This window comes from Ochlerotatus camptorhynchus, unplaced genomic scaffold (genome assembly GCF_037179485.1).
Source record: "Ochlerotatus camptorhynchus isolate MF236.1 unplaced genomic scaffold, CSIRO-AGI_Acam_v1.1 ptg000151l, whole genome shotgun sequence".
NCBI classification, from domain to species: domain Eukaryota; kingdom Metazoa; phylum Arthropoda; class Insecta; order Diptera; family Culicidae; genus Ochlerotatus; species Ochlerotatus camptorhynchus.
The window spans coordinates 691,924-706,544 of NW_027040641.1; the positions used below are offsets into that span (position 1 = coordinate 691,924).

Here is a 14,621-nt window from a genome sequence, read left to right on the forward strand (position 1 = left end):
AGTCAGTCAGCAGGCTCAGAAAACTCCAACAATAGGCGGGACAACAGCTCACTTTAACATATTTCAGATGACGTAGTGGTTCGTGCTGAGACTCTCACGCAGAGAAGGACTGGGTTTAATTCTTCAAACAGCTCCATTACTAATACTAATGCTGAAATCAATACACATTAATACCTGCCTTTAGAAATAACTTTCATAAAAGTGCGAACTAAATATAGAATTCATGTAGAGGACAAAAACCTTTTTTAATTTATTTTCTAAAAGTTCCGTTCAAGTTCCGCCAGTTCAGTTGAAGAATGCTCTTCAATTATGGTACTGGAACTTTCAAGTTCTTATAACGACTTAAAAATGAGGCTGCTTAGAATTCTATAGACCACCTTCAACCAAGGTTCTTAAGCCATAAATAGACTTTTATCAGAACTTTTGGTTACTTGGGCGCTGTTCTGTTCTTCACTCAACGGTGGTGTTGATTCCTCTGACATTTTGAGGTTATATCCGATGTGGTTCTTCAAGAATGTTCGGATTAATGAAAGCAACTTCCTCAGAGCAGTCTCGTTTTGGACAGATTGCAGTTGAAATAGGTTTTATCATAAGCATTAAGAATGGTTTAGATTTGAGAAGTAGGCTGTAGGCTGATCAAACCTGACATTTGTTTTTTTCCGTGGAGTTTTTTTTTTATCTATAATCGGTTGCTGATCTGGCCAAAACCAGGCCCAGGAGACAATTTCTAGTTCCTCAATCCCTATTATTTGCCGCTGAGAAGCTGTTCCGAAGCCAAGTACAACCTCCACGAGGCGTCCCATCATTAGTTCCATCATTCGTTGAGTCGCAGCGTTGATCCTGACTATTGGCCACGAAAAGGCTTGCCTATTATTTGCCGCTGAGAAGCTGGTCCAAAGCCAAGTAGAACCTCCATGAGGTGTCCCTCGCAGCGTTGAACCTGACTATTGGCCACGAACAAAAATCAACGACATAGGGTTACGGTATGTAATGTGGGTCTAGTCCTTTCATTCGGCCTATCACGCAAATAAATAATTAATTAAGGAATATTACACAAAAAATAAGGAAAATATTGATCACTGATGATTGATAAATGTGTACCACACACAAATCAATTTATATCACAACATTTCAATACATTTTCAGCTCTCGTAAGTAATAAAACTGGTTGAGAATATCACTCTGTTCGGAGTTTTTAGCCGCCATGACTTCTAAGGTTAAGATGGGAAGGTTGCACTGACGATCATCAAATGGCCTGATTATGGCATTTATTGAATGGAATTACCTGATAATACACACTAGACGTAAAACTCACAGTTACTGTTTGAATATTTTATGTTTATTTTAATTGTTTAACAACGTTTTCACAAGTAAATCATGGACCCAACTTTAGGGACACATTTCTTTTCTATGTTCCTAACTTTGGCCCATGAAATTCATTTGACAGCATATAGCAATAAGAGTAACGTCAACAATGTGGTTTGCATTTGGATGATAAGGAACGAACAGGAAGGGAGATTTTTTCTGCCAAATCTGTATAATGAACATCACAATGTTTTGATTTAGATATTCTGCGGTCGAAAGACGATAAGCGAAATTTTTAATTTTTAATTTTTAACTTGAGTGATTTAATGTAGTTTTCGTAAAATTTTCTCTAAGAAATGTTTTGAGGAATGAAGAGTATTAAGTTAACAGTGATAGTGATAAAAAAAAATACATAAGAAAACGTTACCAAGAGCGTTTTTTTTGAGAATCAAACAGGATAGGACGAAGTTGCATCCATAAATAGACCCAATTTGGGGACAATAGACCGATATTACATACATTTCCCTGGTGAGTTTTTGTCTTAAAAAAAGTAAGTTTTTCAACTTTTTGCGGTTCCTGATAGCAAACGACATGATAAGCATATCTAAGCATACCATTTAGCAGTAGAATATCGTTTGCAGGTAAATTAATTGATGAGTTATGATTAAAAACGTAATCTATGGCTGCATATTAGACCGAGGTTAGGGACGTATACCCTACATCATTTGTTTATCTCAAATCGACGGAAGACATTCCGCGCAACTACCATAAATCGGACGAATTCATGTTGATCTTCGTCAAGCTTCGTCTACAATTTGGACTTCGACATCAACACATGTCAGGCAGCAGTTCAGGTTCAAATGGCTAAACTTAGTGAGTTCGTTCCATTTTGTAAATTTTTATCTTTTCAAACCAGTAATATAAGATCTACCATCGAACCCTAGTCGTGACAACTTCAAACTAGGGAATCAGGATTTTCCAGTTACTCAAAGGATTACATTTGAGTGCTTGTTACTTTTTATGACTTGATAATAGTGACAAGACTCGGGTAGTGACCACCACCGTTATGCATTTCTATATTGTATATTTCAAATCAAAAATATTGTTTATGTTCATAGAGTTTACATAATCCTTTTCCCTTTGTCCCCTTTGTCCTTCTCCTTTTCCTTTCCCTCTTCTCTTTTCAGAAAGCGAGTAATGGCGCTATAGCCATAAGTCATAAAGGGCTAGGACAAGAGTTAGTGCTCAAGTCCCAACCGTCAGAAGAAAATGGAGCATCACTTAACCTTTCAAGCTTTGATGCTTCCAACAACCAATATAATTATCAAAATCGGAACGTACTCGGAAAAAAATCCGTTCCCGAAAACGGAAACGGACCGTGAACTAAAAATCACGGCCAGCTATCCAGAACAAAATTTTCTCAAATATACACCGTGAACTATGGTTCACGGCTGTGGTTCACGAATATGGGAACTCTTTTTTTCCCGTGTACGGTACAAGATGTCCACGTTTCATCCATTTATTGGATTCTGAAGTATCGTGTTTAAATCTTCGATTTAAACAGGCCCGATGTTTTGTGAATCATCTTGCCCCTTAAATGCTGCACAGTAGGCCTGTCCGTTTTGATATGTGTGACGCATCTTTGATGTGAAACATATATCAAATAGACAAAAAAAAAATATGGAGGTATATCCATCATTTTCCAGGATGCTTTCAAGAACTGACTGGTGTTAGATTAGATTAGATTAGATTAGATTAGATTAGATTAGATTAGAAGCATTAAAAATGGTTTAGATTTTATATTAGTTTAATGAAACCTATTTCAGCTTCAAGCCGTCCCAAACGAGCCTGCTCTGAGGAAGTTGCTTTCAATAAACCGAACATGGCTATATTTTTAAGTGCGCAAACTTGATTTTCTATGGATCACTTTCTTTAGTTTAAGGTTCACTGTTGAATGTGTTATGGATCAATTGCAATATGTTTATGGGTAATTTGTAAAATTCAAATGCTCATTTTTTAGAAATTAAGCGGTACATTTTTACAATTGTGTTGCTAAATTTCACATAAAACATTGATAATATTGATATTTTTTATGGATCATCCACACTGTTTTTAGGGATTTTCTCCGATGTTTTATGGATCATTTGGATGTTTTTTATGGATCATTTTCCAATATTTTATGGATCATTTATTGGTTTTTATATTCAAAAGTATGTTTGCCGTACGACTATGAATATCAAAATTTAACTCACGTAACACACACTATTTTGGGGGTGAACTGATCTATGGCGTAAGCTACGACGAAAGTGAAAACTTCAACTTTTGTTTCGACGCTCAAATCATGCAACATGTTCTCCCAACCGATAGAGGATAAAAATAGATTTATTTTCGAGAAGTCAGTTTTTTCTGAATGTATAACGAGTGGCTTCGGTGACAGAAATGAATTCATAAGGTACACTTTCTTTTATGAACAATTGAAATTCCTTACGCACATCTTCGTCTTGTCCCAGTCATATCACTACAAAGAACCATTTTCAGTGGGTCGTTATCCGACAATATTACGATGTCCCCAGCCCACCGTAGTAACTAGATTTTTGCATTCGATCTGCATTTCCTAACTTACAAACCTTCTGCAATGTTACTCAATGATTCACTTCTTTTCTACAGTGATTCAACAATTTCCGAGCTAAATCCAATGTTTTCAAAATTGGTTTAAAATTTTTAGAAGTGAGACCAAATCAGAAACGATTCAGGAAATTCCTAGCTGAGGTGACACTTTTCAAAGCAGATTCAAAACTGAGTCTGAACTTTTTTGAAGGGAGTTCAAACTTTCGAATAAGTCATCTATATTTTTCTAACTAAGTCTAAACTTTTCTGTTGTTTTATTCAATTCTTTTTTAAGTTGTCAAAACTTTCCTGAAGTGGTTCAACATATTCCAAATCCAATCTTTAAAGAATTGGTTTCGCATTTTCTGAAGTGAGGCAACATTAGCTGATTAATTCTTTTCCTAAATGAATCCAAGGTTTCCTGCATTGATTCAACTTTTTCCGAACTGAAACCAAACTAGTGAGAACGGGTTTGATATTTTTCTAAGTGAGTTACAGATTTTTGTTAACTGCTTTGGAAGTGAACCGACAATTTTTTGAGCTTAAATTTTCCAAATGGTGCCCAACCTTTGCTGAAGTGATTCAAAACCTTCCTTAGGGAGTCCAAAATTTTCTGTTGAGTGATTGAATTATATTGAATGTTAGTCTGAGCTTTCCTGAAGTGATTTACCTAACTTTTAAAGTAGATTCCGCTCCCTTAGATCCCTTCATCGTTCTTGTGAGATTCACATCCTTTGAAAATTAGGCTGAGATTTTAAAGAATCGACCCTCGTGTGTTCATACCTGATGGTAGATTTATTTTAAAGCAAGCACAATTGTTGAGAAAACTGGATTTACATCCACAAAAGTACGTATTTTTTATAGAAATTTGGGTTTCTCGATCAGCCAAGTTGGATTTTGGATGTTATGGAATAGACCTTTGTGAGTTCATACGTGATGGTAGATTTTTTTGAAGCCAGGTTGGATTTCGGTTCAATCTTTTGAAATTTGTGCTTGGATATTATAGAAAACTTGCCGGTATTCAGCAAGGACGAACCTGGTTAATATTCACAAAAGAAGGTATTTTCATAAAAATCAATTTTTCTGTTTTCCGAACTGAATTTTGGCTTCTTACTTTGAAAAATAGGCTTGTATTTCAATAGAAGTTGCTGAATCCATACGTGAGGGTTGAATTTCTTCAATTTTTGAGAATACCGAGTTCAAATTCACAAAAGTTCGTATTTTCATAAGTTGAATTTCGGCTCCGATCTTTGAAAATAGACTTGAATTTTACAGAATGGACTTTGCTGAATCCATACGTGATGGTAAATTCTTTGAAGCATGCACAATTTTTTAGAAAACTGGGCTTGAATTCTCAAAAGCACGTATTTTTATAGAAATTTGGGTTTCTTGTTCAGCCAAGTTGAATTTCGGCTCCTTCCTTTGAAAAATAGGAGTGGATTTTACCGAATTTCTGAAGCCATCTGTATTTTCATAGAAATTTGGTTTTTCGGTTCTGCCAAATTGCATTATGGCTCATATCTTTGAAAAATAGGCTTGTAATTTTTAGAATGGACCTTGCTGAATCCATACGTGAAGGTTTGTTATTCGAAAAGGTTTTTTTTTTTGGTTTTCCTTTTCTGCTAAGTTGGATTTTGATACTGTCCTTTGAAAGTTATGCTTAGATTTTATAAAAATGACCTAGCTGAATTCATATGTGATGATTATTTTTTTTAAGCACACACAAAGCCAGGTTTAAATTGACAATACTACGTATTTTTGTTTAAATTTGGTTTTTATGTTCAGCCAAGATGGATTTTGGCTCCTTTCTCTGAATATTACGATTGGATTTTGTTGAATAGACCTTCCTGAATCCATAAGTCTAGTTCGATTTTTTGAAGCACGAACAATTGTTGAGAAAACTGAGTTATATTTGGATAGGGAGGAAGTATTGAAAACAGAACGTTTTTTTTTTCGATAAGAACTGTTACGTTTGTTGTATTCCGCTTGATGGTTTATCCGGATTTTATCAATACCCAAAAATCAATTGCTTTGATCCTATTCATCTACATTATTACCAATGTTCTTCCTTAAAAGGATACAAAAACTAATTGTTGAAAAACTTGAAAAACTTTTGATTTGTTCCAGCCTTATAAGATCACATGAAAGTTTTGTGAAATTCTGTTGGATATTTTCCACTTCTTTTATGAGTCTCAACAATAAAAGTTCGACAATATGTATCAAATAAATAGGAAACTATGTATGTTGCTTTGAACAATTCATGTAGCGTGCGTGAATAGCGTTTTTAGTAGTTGACAGAATTTTCGTTTATTGATTTTTATCTTCCTTGTGGACATCCCCCAGTTTGAAAATAGGCTGATCAACGAGGGGGGCGACACATCTAAATCTCAATTCTAGATGCTCAAAAAATCTCACACTAGCGAATAAATCTTCGAAAAATCTTCTTACATTTCTCGCATTACTTGCATCGCGCATCATCTTTTTGCAGGAAATCTTCAAAATCGTGATAAATCTTCTTTCTATCTACTCAGCGTACGCGCAGCTAGCCACAGCAAACCACAATATTTCCTGCATCGTAGATAGAGTCGTCCCCCTCGCTGATCAAGGCGTAATTTACCCTACTATCCAACATTTCCATTTTTCCTAACACACACAGGTCCTGTGGCGCAATGGATAACGCGTCTGACTACGGATCAGAAGATTCCAGGTTCGACTCCTGGCAGGATCGATTAACGTTAATATTTTTTTTTATAATTCCATTAGCAGAAGTGAGATTAATTTAGCTATCAGTCGGTTTCCGTTACCCCTCGTTCATAACAAAAAGCGTAATTTGTCAGAAGTGGGATTCGAACCCACGCCTTCAGAGAAGACTACGACCTGAACGTAGCGCCTTAGACCGCTCGGCCATCCTGACTGATAACGGCAATATTCAGCAATTCGAACGCTAATCCAAAATGGAAAACACTTGTTGATTGATGTGACAATTTACCTTACGCCTCCTCCTCACAGAGTGCGCCCAAAACGCGTGTTCTTCAGTGTTGGCAATCATCCAACGTAGGAACGACCACATACCTGCAACGAGAGACAATAAATTACGATTGTCAGATATCGGGGAGAAAATAGAATTTCTTTCGCATGAATGAACAAACTGAAAATGCCGTCGGTATTTCAATCTTCAGCGTGCGAAGCTGATGGCGGCGCTAGGTGTTTTCAATTTCAGCCCATGCTAGGCGGCAGGCGAGCTATATTATGCGGCAGTAGAAGTGACCGCAGTCCACTTGAACGCAAAGTGAACACATTTAATCCAAGGTGTTTATTCATTCGTATAGGTCTACGTTTATTCGGACATTGTGTTTACGATTGTGGCGCTGCTGACACACCGCACTCCACGTGGAGTTTCGCCGACTGCGACCGGCCGTTCATCATCCACCAAAACATCACACCGCACCGACCCGACCGACCGTCGTATGTACTTGGCGTCGTCCGTCGGCGACGATTTCTTTCAGTTCTACCGCTGCTCTATTTCCGACTTACTACGATTCATATACAATGCTCTGTATCTCTTTTCATTCTTCTTATCTCAAGCTGTTCATCGGATCCCCCTCCCTTGGGCTTTCCACATTCCTCCACCTGTTTCTTCCCTGGTGGAGCCGGGAGAGGTACAACCTTCCTAGAAGAGGCGCTCACCTATCTCTCTTTTGCTCCCGCTCTGTACCAGAGGAGCATGAAGGGCAACTAAGTCCATCATATATGATTTTTACGCCATTCAATCAACCACGGGGGAGCTGCATGACGAAATGAGTGCCGGATTCCATAGGGTTACCGGAAATCAGAATAACAATCCCAGACTGTATCCTCACATTACCTGGTAACTCTAAGTGCGTTGTACGCTCCATGAAATTCGAATCTCTTCGTTCGGTCCCCATTTGACACGATGATGAGAATTTTGTTGTCTACTCACTTCGGAATCAATTTCGGTTCCTCTGTCAGTTTTGCACTTCACCGAGTTATGGAGCATAAATGCTCTGTACACTCCACCACAATTTCACCAGAGCGAAACCATTTACCAGCTTTCGGCTGTCAAATTTACTGCGAACGATAAACTGACAGATGATGCAGTCGAGAATTGGTAGCAACGGCAATCGAAGGGGTGCTGTCAAGAATATTACTTCGATCGGTAACACTCCTTGGGACTAGATGAAATTTTACGCGAGTTTTACGTCCCCGTTGAGTTAGAAAAAAAAAAAACATCCCCAAGTAATCGAAAATCGATTGTTCTTCCGTCTTGTCGTTTTTGCGCCAACCAACAACGAGGCCGATAAACGTTGTAGCAGTGTCAACCCCCTGAGCTCCAATATTTTTTCCTCCCCGCAGTGTAAATGTCATCGATTGTATCAACACGTTTTACCGAGCGTGCCGTGATTGGGAGTAAAAAGGGTTACAAAAACATAAACAAAGGTCCCGCGCGCCAGATTGAGATCACTCTCACTGCTATAGTTGTGTAGCGATACCCGATGAGACCGACCGACACGGTCAGTCGGTGTCGCTGCTAGTCGGCGGTGAATGCGAAAATGCTTCCAATATGCACTCGGCAAAAAAATGAAAGCAGCTCTCTCTCTGTTTGTCATTTATCGTTTGTTTATGTTTTTGATTTACTATCATCGTGGTTTCCCGATTGCAGTTTCAGTAAGGGGGAAAAATCGATCCTGCCAGGAGTCGAACCTGGAATCTTCTGATCCGTAGTCAGACGCGTTATCCATTGCGCCACAGGACCTGTTGCAGGGTCGGTTAAGAAGAGTGAACATATTTTGGGCAGAACGTTTGGAAATGTATATAGGTAGTCTCGTTGGTCTCGTCTTTTTTGCAGTTACCGTGGAGACGTCATTTGTAATTATCCGGTCCTTTTCAAATTGTCTCATTATTTGTGAACGGCCCTTGTATTCTTTTTCTTTCCCATTAGTGGCACAGACCTTATATTTCACATTGACGGTGGATGTCAAAATGACGTTTCAAATTTATCAAGCGGTGTCCGATTTTTATTTGAATAATCGATTAATCGATTAACGAACTGAAAAATCAATTATTTTTGATCAGTTATATCATGCCGAGTTAGCAATAATTTCTCCATAGGATCATCACCCATCGTTTCAAATGACCAAATGACAGCACAGCGATCAAAAAATAATCGTTTAGTTATTAATCGAGTAGGGGAAATGACGGCTTCGGCATGACAGACTATTTTCGGCAACCCCAATTGAAACACTTACGAAAACACTTCGCTGAATGCATGCAAACGATTCTTTATGCTTTCAGCTTCAATTTGACTATATTTTTACCACTGAGAAAAAGCAATCTAGCAAGGTTTTCTTGAAATGCAACACACGCACTACAAATTGTAGCTGATTTCGAGTTGCCGATAATAGAACAGCAGATTTACATGCAGTTCAAATGGAACGGCTGCCGAAGAAAAATTGGTTGCCGACAATACTCGCTCTCACTAGAGAAGATTGGAGCTTTGTAAAAGCGTTTCAAAACAGTTTTTGGCAATTCTTTCGACTGAAATTGTTAGAGCAGCTGGCAGCAAAAGATTGTAAACAAACCAATACTGCATATGTGTGCGTTCCTTAGAGAAAAAGGCTATAGAAAGAAGGTCGCTGCTTAGGTTGCCGAGAATACGTAAATTCCCCTAGTTAAAAAATGAGACATCTCTGATTCTTGGTGATTATTTCGATAAAAAACTGCATACACTGGAGTCGCTTTTTGCGCGATTTTTACGAGGATTTCTAAATTTACGCGGATTTCTAAATTTACGTGTTTTTTTACGCGAATTTCGGAATTTAAGCGGGTTTTTTTACGCGGTTTTTTTTCACGTGGTTTGCGGAATTTACGCGGTTTTTTTTACTAGTTCATCTCTTGTACTCAAGTCGGGCTAATCTTCTGCTGACACGCGCGTGCATATTCACACAGATATTTTCCGGTACACTGGAAACACCATTTACGATTCAAACCGGGGGTTAGTAAATCGAATTATTGGGTAAGAAAAAAAAAACTCGTTATTTGGGATTTACTTCGTAAAAACAGGTTTTTGAAAATATTGTCAAATAAAGTCTGGAACGCGCAAAAATTGGTCAACTTCAAAAAAACATGAAATGCTGCATTTGGAAGTTGAGCGTATATACAATGGTTGCTATGATAAGTTTTCACCGTTTGCTATCCAGTTTTCAAAATGACGTCCAAGCAAGAGGAGCAGCGTGTCAAAATTTTGCTCGCGCAGCAAGAGAATCCGACGTTCTCACACGCCAAGTTGGCAAAATTGCTGGATGTGGCCAAATCGACCGTGACAAACGTTTTAAAAGTGTTCGGGAAGCGTCTGTCGACCGGCAGGAAGCCTGGAAGCGGTTGTAATCGTAATCCGGACGTGGTAGGGACGATGAAGAAAGTGGTGGTGAATTATAAGCGGAATCCTAACCTCTCCATCCGGGACGTCTCTGGCAAGCTCAATGTCTCCCATACTACTGTGCAGCGGGCCAAGAAACGAGCCGGGTTGTCGACGTTTAAGAAGGTGAAGGTGGCGAACCGAGATTACAAACAAAACACGTCGGCAGAGCAGCGGTCCCGAAAGCTGTATACGAATCTGCTCACAAAGTTCGACGGATTTCAAGCAGCTTCCGGGACAGGAGTTTTATACCGGAAAAGGGTTTATATCAGGAAAAGGGAAGGTGGCTGAAATTTTCAAACCATCAAACTATCGAAGTTCCCGAAAATATACCTCGTCTGGCAGGCCATATGTACGTGTGGTCTAAAAAGCTGCATTTTCATTACTACGGGAACCATCAATTAAGAGATCTACGTCCAGGAGTGCCTGGAAAAGCGGCTGCTACCATTCCTAAAGCAACATAATAGACCCGTGCTGTTCTGGCTGGACTTGGCGAGTTGCCACTATGTAAAAAATGCAATAAAGTGGTACGATGCGAACAACGTAGTTGTGGTACCCAAAGACCCCAACCCTCCCAACAGCCCAGAACTCCACCCTATCGAACGGTATTGGGCCTTGGTCAAACGGAATCTCAAAAAACTAATAAATCCGTGGAAAACGAGCAGCAGTTAAATCTAACTGGCGTTCGGCGGCGAATAAGGTCGATGAGACCACTGTGCAAAATTTAGTGGAAGGGGTTTAGCGGAAGGACGGCAGTTCGGATCCGGCAAACCAAAAGAATAAATGAACATTTTTCCTTTAAATATATGAATTGAACTAAAAAAAAAAAAAAAAAAAAAGATTTTTTTGGTATGAGTTTTGACTGAAAGAAACGATTTTTTTTGTCGACCAATTTTTGCGCGTTCCAGTCTTTACCCCACAATATTAGTTTTTTTTTTTACGTAGACTACGTCTTACGGGAAGGTACTGGAGGCAAATCGAAAATCTAAAATTGCGACCGTCACGAAAAGGTGTATGGTTTTGAACGCTTATAACTTTGTCATTTATAGATGAAATTAAAATCCAAATACACCAATCGATAGGAAATAACTCCCATAAGGTGTCACGATAAACGATTTTCCAATTTTTCACAAAAAACTGTTTAAAAATGTACAATTAAAAACATGATAATTTTATTACTGTTTTCATGAAATAAAGGTACCCAGTCGTGATAATCGAGTACCATTTGGTTGCACATCGTACTGCTTGAATCTGAAAAGTTATAAAACAGCACTGCTAATGTGCCTCAACTCATTTTTGCTTCGGACGGCGGTTAAGCAGGTAGCACCAGCAGCAGCAGTCCCAAGCGGCACACTTCCATCGAAATAAGTTGCAGCAACTTGATTGTGACTGGAATAAGTTTCACACAAGTAACCACAATTGTTCAGTAACAAGTGTGCTGCTAAGGTAGGAAGGCGGTTCCTGTCAAGCGCGCAGCGTTCGAGTTTTGCACCTCGAACTTTGCGCGTCGTACTCGTCGAGATCACAGGCTGCTGGTAGCGGCATCGCCTCGATCGGTTATCGTCGGTTTGGCATATTCAAATATTCAATATTCAAATGATGTTATATGAAAATGCCTGCAGTTGCCTGTTGAACTGTGGTCGTTATTTTATCCAGCAAGGTCTACACTAATCACTGTAAAAAAATTGGCTGCTACTTTTTGCTATATTTTGAGTAATTGACATTTTTATATATCACTTTTTTGAGACATTTGTGTTAATAACTTTATAATAAGGCATGATATATAAAGTAATGGGTATTTATTGGATGATTCAAACCATTTTGATAATTATCAGAGTATAAAACTTATACATTTGACGTATATAGGTGAAAAAAAGGAAAAAACGCAATTTTAGAGGTTAGTTTTCCTAATTGCCCGATATCTCGCTTAATATGAGTCATAGAGTTTCGATGCCTTGGACAAGATTTCTCAACACCTCAAATTGCACAACTTTGCGGCAAAAACTATTCGGCTAGGATGCTCCGTTCAAAAGATAGACTCGAGCGCCACCTATGTGGCGTAAAAATGAACTAATATGAAACATTCAAAAGATGGCGCTTTTAGTATTGAGCAACTTTGTAGAACATTGTATTGCTGTAGAAAGCAAACCAACGGCGCTAGAGGTTTTGGCCACACGAATGGCTTCGCTGCCCCACTGTGCGCACGTACGAGCGCGTACGAAAGGATTGCCAGTGGTGTAAGAACCAGTAAGCAGCACCCAGCCCACCGTACATGGCCGATCTTCCGCTAGCCCACCTCGCTGTTTTCTCGCGGCCATTCACGCATGTAGGAGTTGACTACTTTGGGCCGATTGAGGTTGTCCGTACGAGCAATCCACATAGAAGTTGTACATTCACTTTGCACAAGCTCCTGCATTATGGCGATCCGCAACTTCATTGCACGACGTGGAACTCCCCAGAAGATTTACAGCGACCGCGGCACGAACTTCGTCGGTGCAAATCGGGAACTCCAGCAAGCCAACGAAGCAGTCAATCAACACGAACTGATGAAAGAATTCACGAGCTCTGGAATCGAATGGGTGTTCAACCCACCTCTGTCGCCACACATGGGCGGTAGCTGGGAGTGACTGATTCGCACCGTCAAGAAAAACTTGATGGTTGTTTGTTCGTCGAAGAGGCCATCCGACGAAGTAGGTACTCCGCAATCTGCTAACCGAAGTGGAGAACACCGTCAACTCGGTTCGTCCAACGGTTCGAAACCGATCACGAGCCTCGATGATAGCCGAGCGGCCGTAAAGCAGAATTGGTGTACCTCACAGATTTTAGCAAACCAATATTGGAAGCGTTGGGTGTCGGACTACCTTCCAGAAATCACTCGCCGCACCAAATGGTTTCGTTACACAAAACCGATCGCCGTGGGCGATATTGTAGTTATCGCCGATTCCAACATGCCCCGCAACTGTTGGCCGAAGGGGAAAGTTATCAGCACCAAAGTCAGCCAAGATGACCAGGTTCGGCAACGAAGCTGGCTGTATTAGACGTCCGGTGCGACGGAGAGTAAGCCAACCAGGGGTTTTGTCGTAGCCTAAGGGGGAGTGTTGGCCACACTGGCCTGAGCACACCTACCGTTTGAACCTACTTGTGTCGAAACACCCCTGCAGTGGGTTCGGCAGCGAAGTAACAGCGGAGTGGCAGATATCGATCTGTCACACCGGGTGAGTATAGAAGAGAAAAACAACCGAGAACAAAGCAACCAGGTGAAAAAGTAAATTCATCGCTCTCGTTATTCTTAAAATTATCTAGTAATCTAGTGAACTTAATAATAGTTGAACTTAAAGCTAATGTGATTAGTCACTACTAGGTTTATCTGATATCTACACACTGAATTAGGTAACCTAAACCTATCATTGAACACCATACATTCTACTCCGTGAAACCCGTAGGCACTGGTATCGGGCTTACAACTAAACACTTCGACGGCATCACGCTAGACAACACCCGAAATTGTACTAAAAGGAAACTAAACGAAATTATATGATGTTGAAATTCAGTTTCAACTGGAAGTTGATTCTCGCTATCACCGGATTATACGTTTTTTATTCGCTTCCGGTCGGGACCCAGCAAACAATTTTGTTAACATTACTCAGTTGCAATTCAGTTAGCTGTAGCCTTATACAATATAAAAGCATCGTACAAGATGCATGAATTCCTTATATGCGTACAAAAGTGGAGGCCATATACGTACAAATAGTATTTAGCGCAAACATCATATAAAAGATGTCTTATGATTTCATTAGAATGATTACGCAATCTGTTATTTTTCGTCTTGTATTACATAACGTGCATAATGCAATTATATATCAAAGCTTATATAACTTTTCAAGTTACTGTGCACATTATATAATATGTTAAAAAACATATCCGCAGATGTATATGTGTATGTATATATGTATGTATATATATAATCATGGTTAAACCGCAATGCATTGATAGTTCATTTGCATCCATACTTTTACGAAAAAAAAAATCCTGCGGGTATAAATCAAATGATATGGATTTTTTTTTATATTACATATTACTGAAAATTCGAGATTTTTTTAATGATCTACAAGATAATTGGTTTGAACACATACTTTTTAAATAACTCAACGCATACCTGGTTACATTAGCCTCGATCCTGGTGTCTTCATATCTGCATGGCAGCTACTTATCCATTAGTCCATATACATATTGGTCAATCAACGAATTTTTGTCTATCTTACAAAATCATTAG

General features: G+C 39.2%; 3 non-coding genes across 3 annotated transcripts; 1 reads left to right on the forward strand and 2 right to left on the reverse strand.

Annotated features, from left to right (window-relative positions):
- Positions 1 to 6,567: 6,567 nt before the first annotated feature.
- Positions 6,568 to 6,640, forward strand: TRNAR-ACG (transfer RNA arginine (anticodon ACG)). The gene has a single exon. It is a non-coding gene; the product is annotated as a tRNA-Arg (tRNA).
- Positions 6,641 to 6,743: 103 nt separating this feature from the next.
- TRNAL-CAG (transfer RNA leucine (anticodon CAG)) lies at positions 6,744 to 6,826 on the reverse strand. The gene has a single exon. It is a non-coding gene; the product is annotated as a tRNA-Leu (tRNA).
- A 1,787-nt stretch (positions 6,827 to 8,613) lies between these two features.
- On the reverse strand, positions 8,614 to 8,686 carry TRNAR-ACG (transfer RNA arginine (anticodon ACG)). The gene has a single exon. It is a non-coding gene; the product is annotated as a tRNA-Arg (tRNA).
- Positions 8,687 to 14,621: the final 5,935 nt, after the last annotated feature.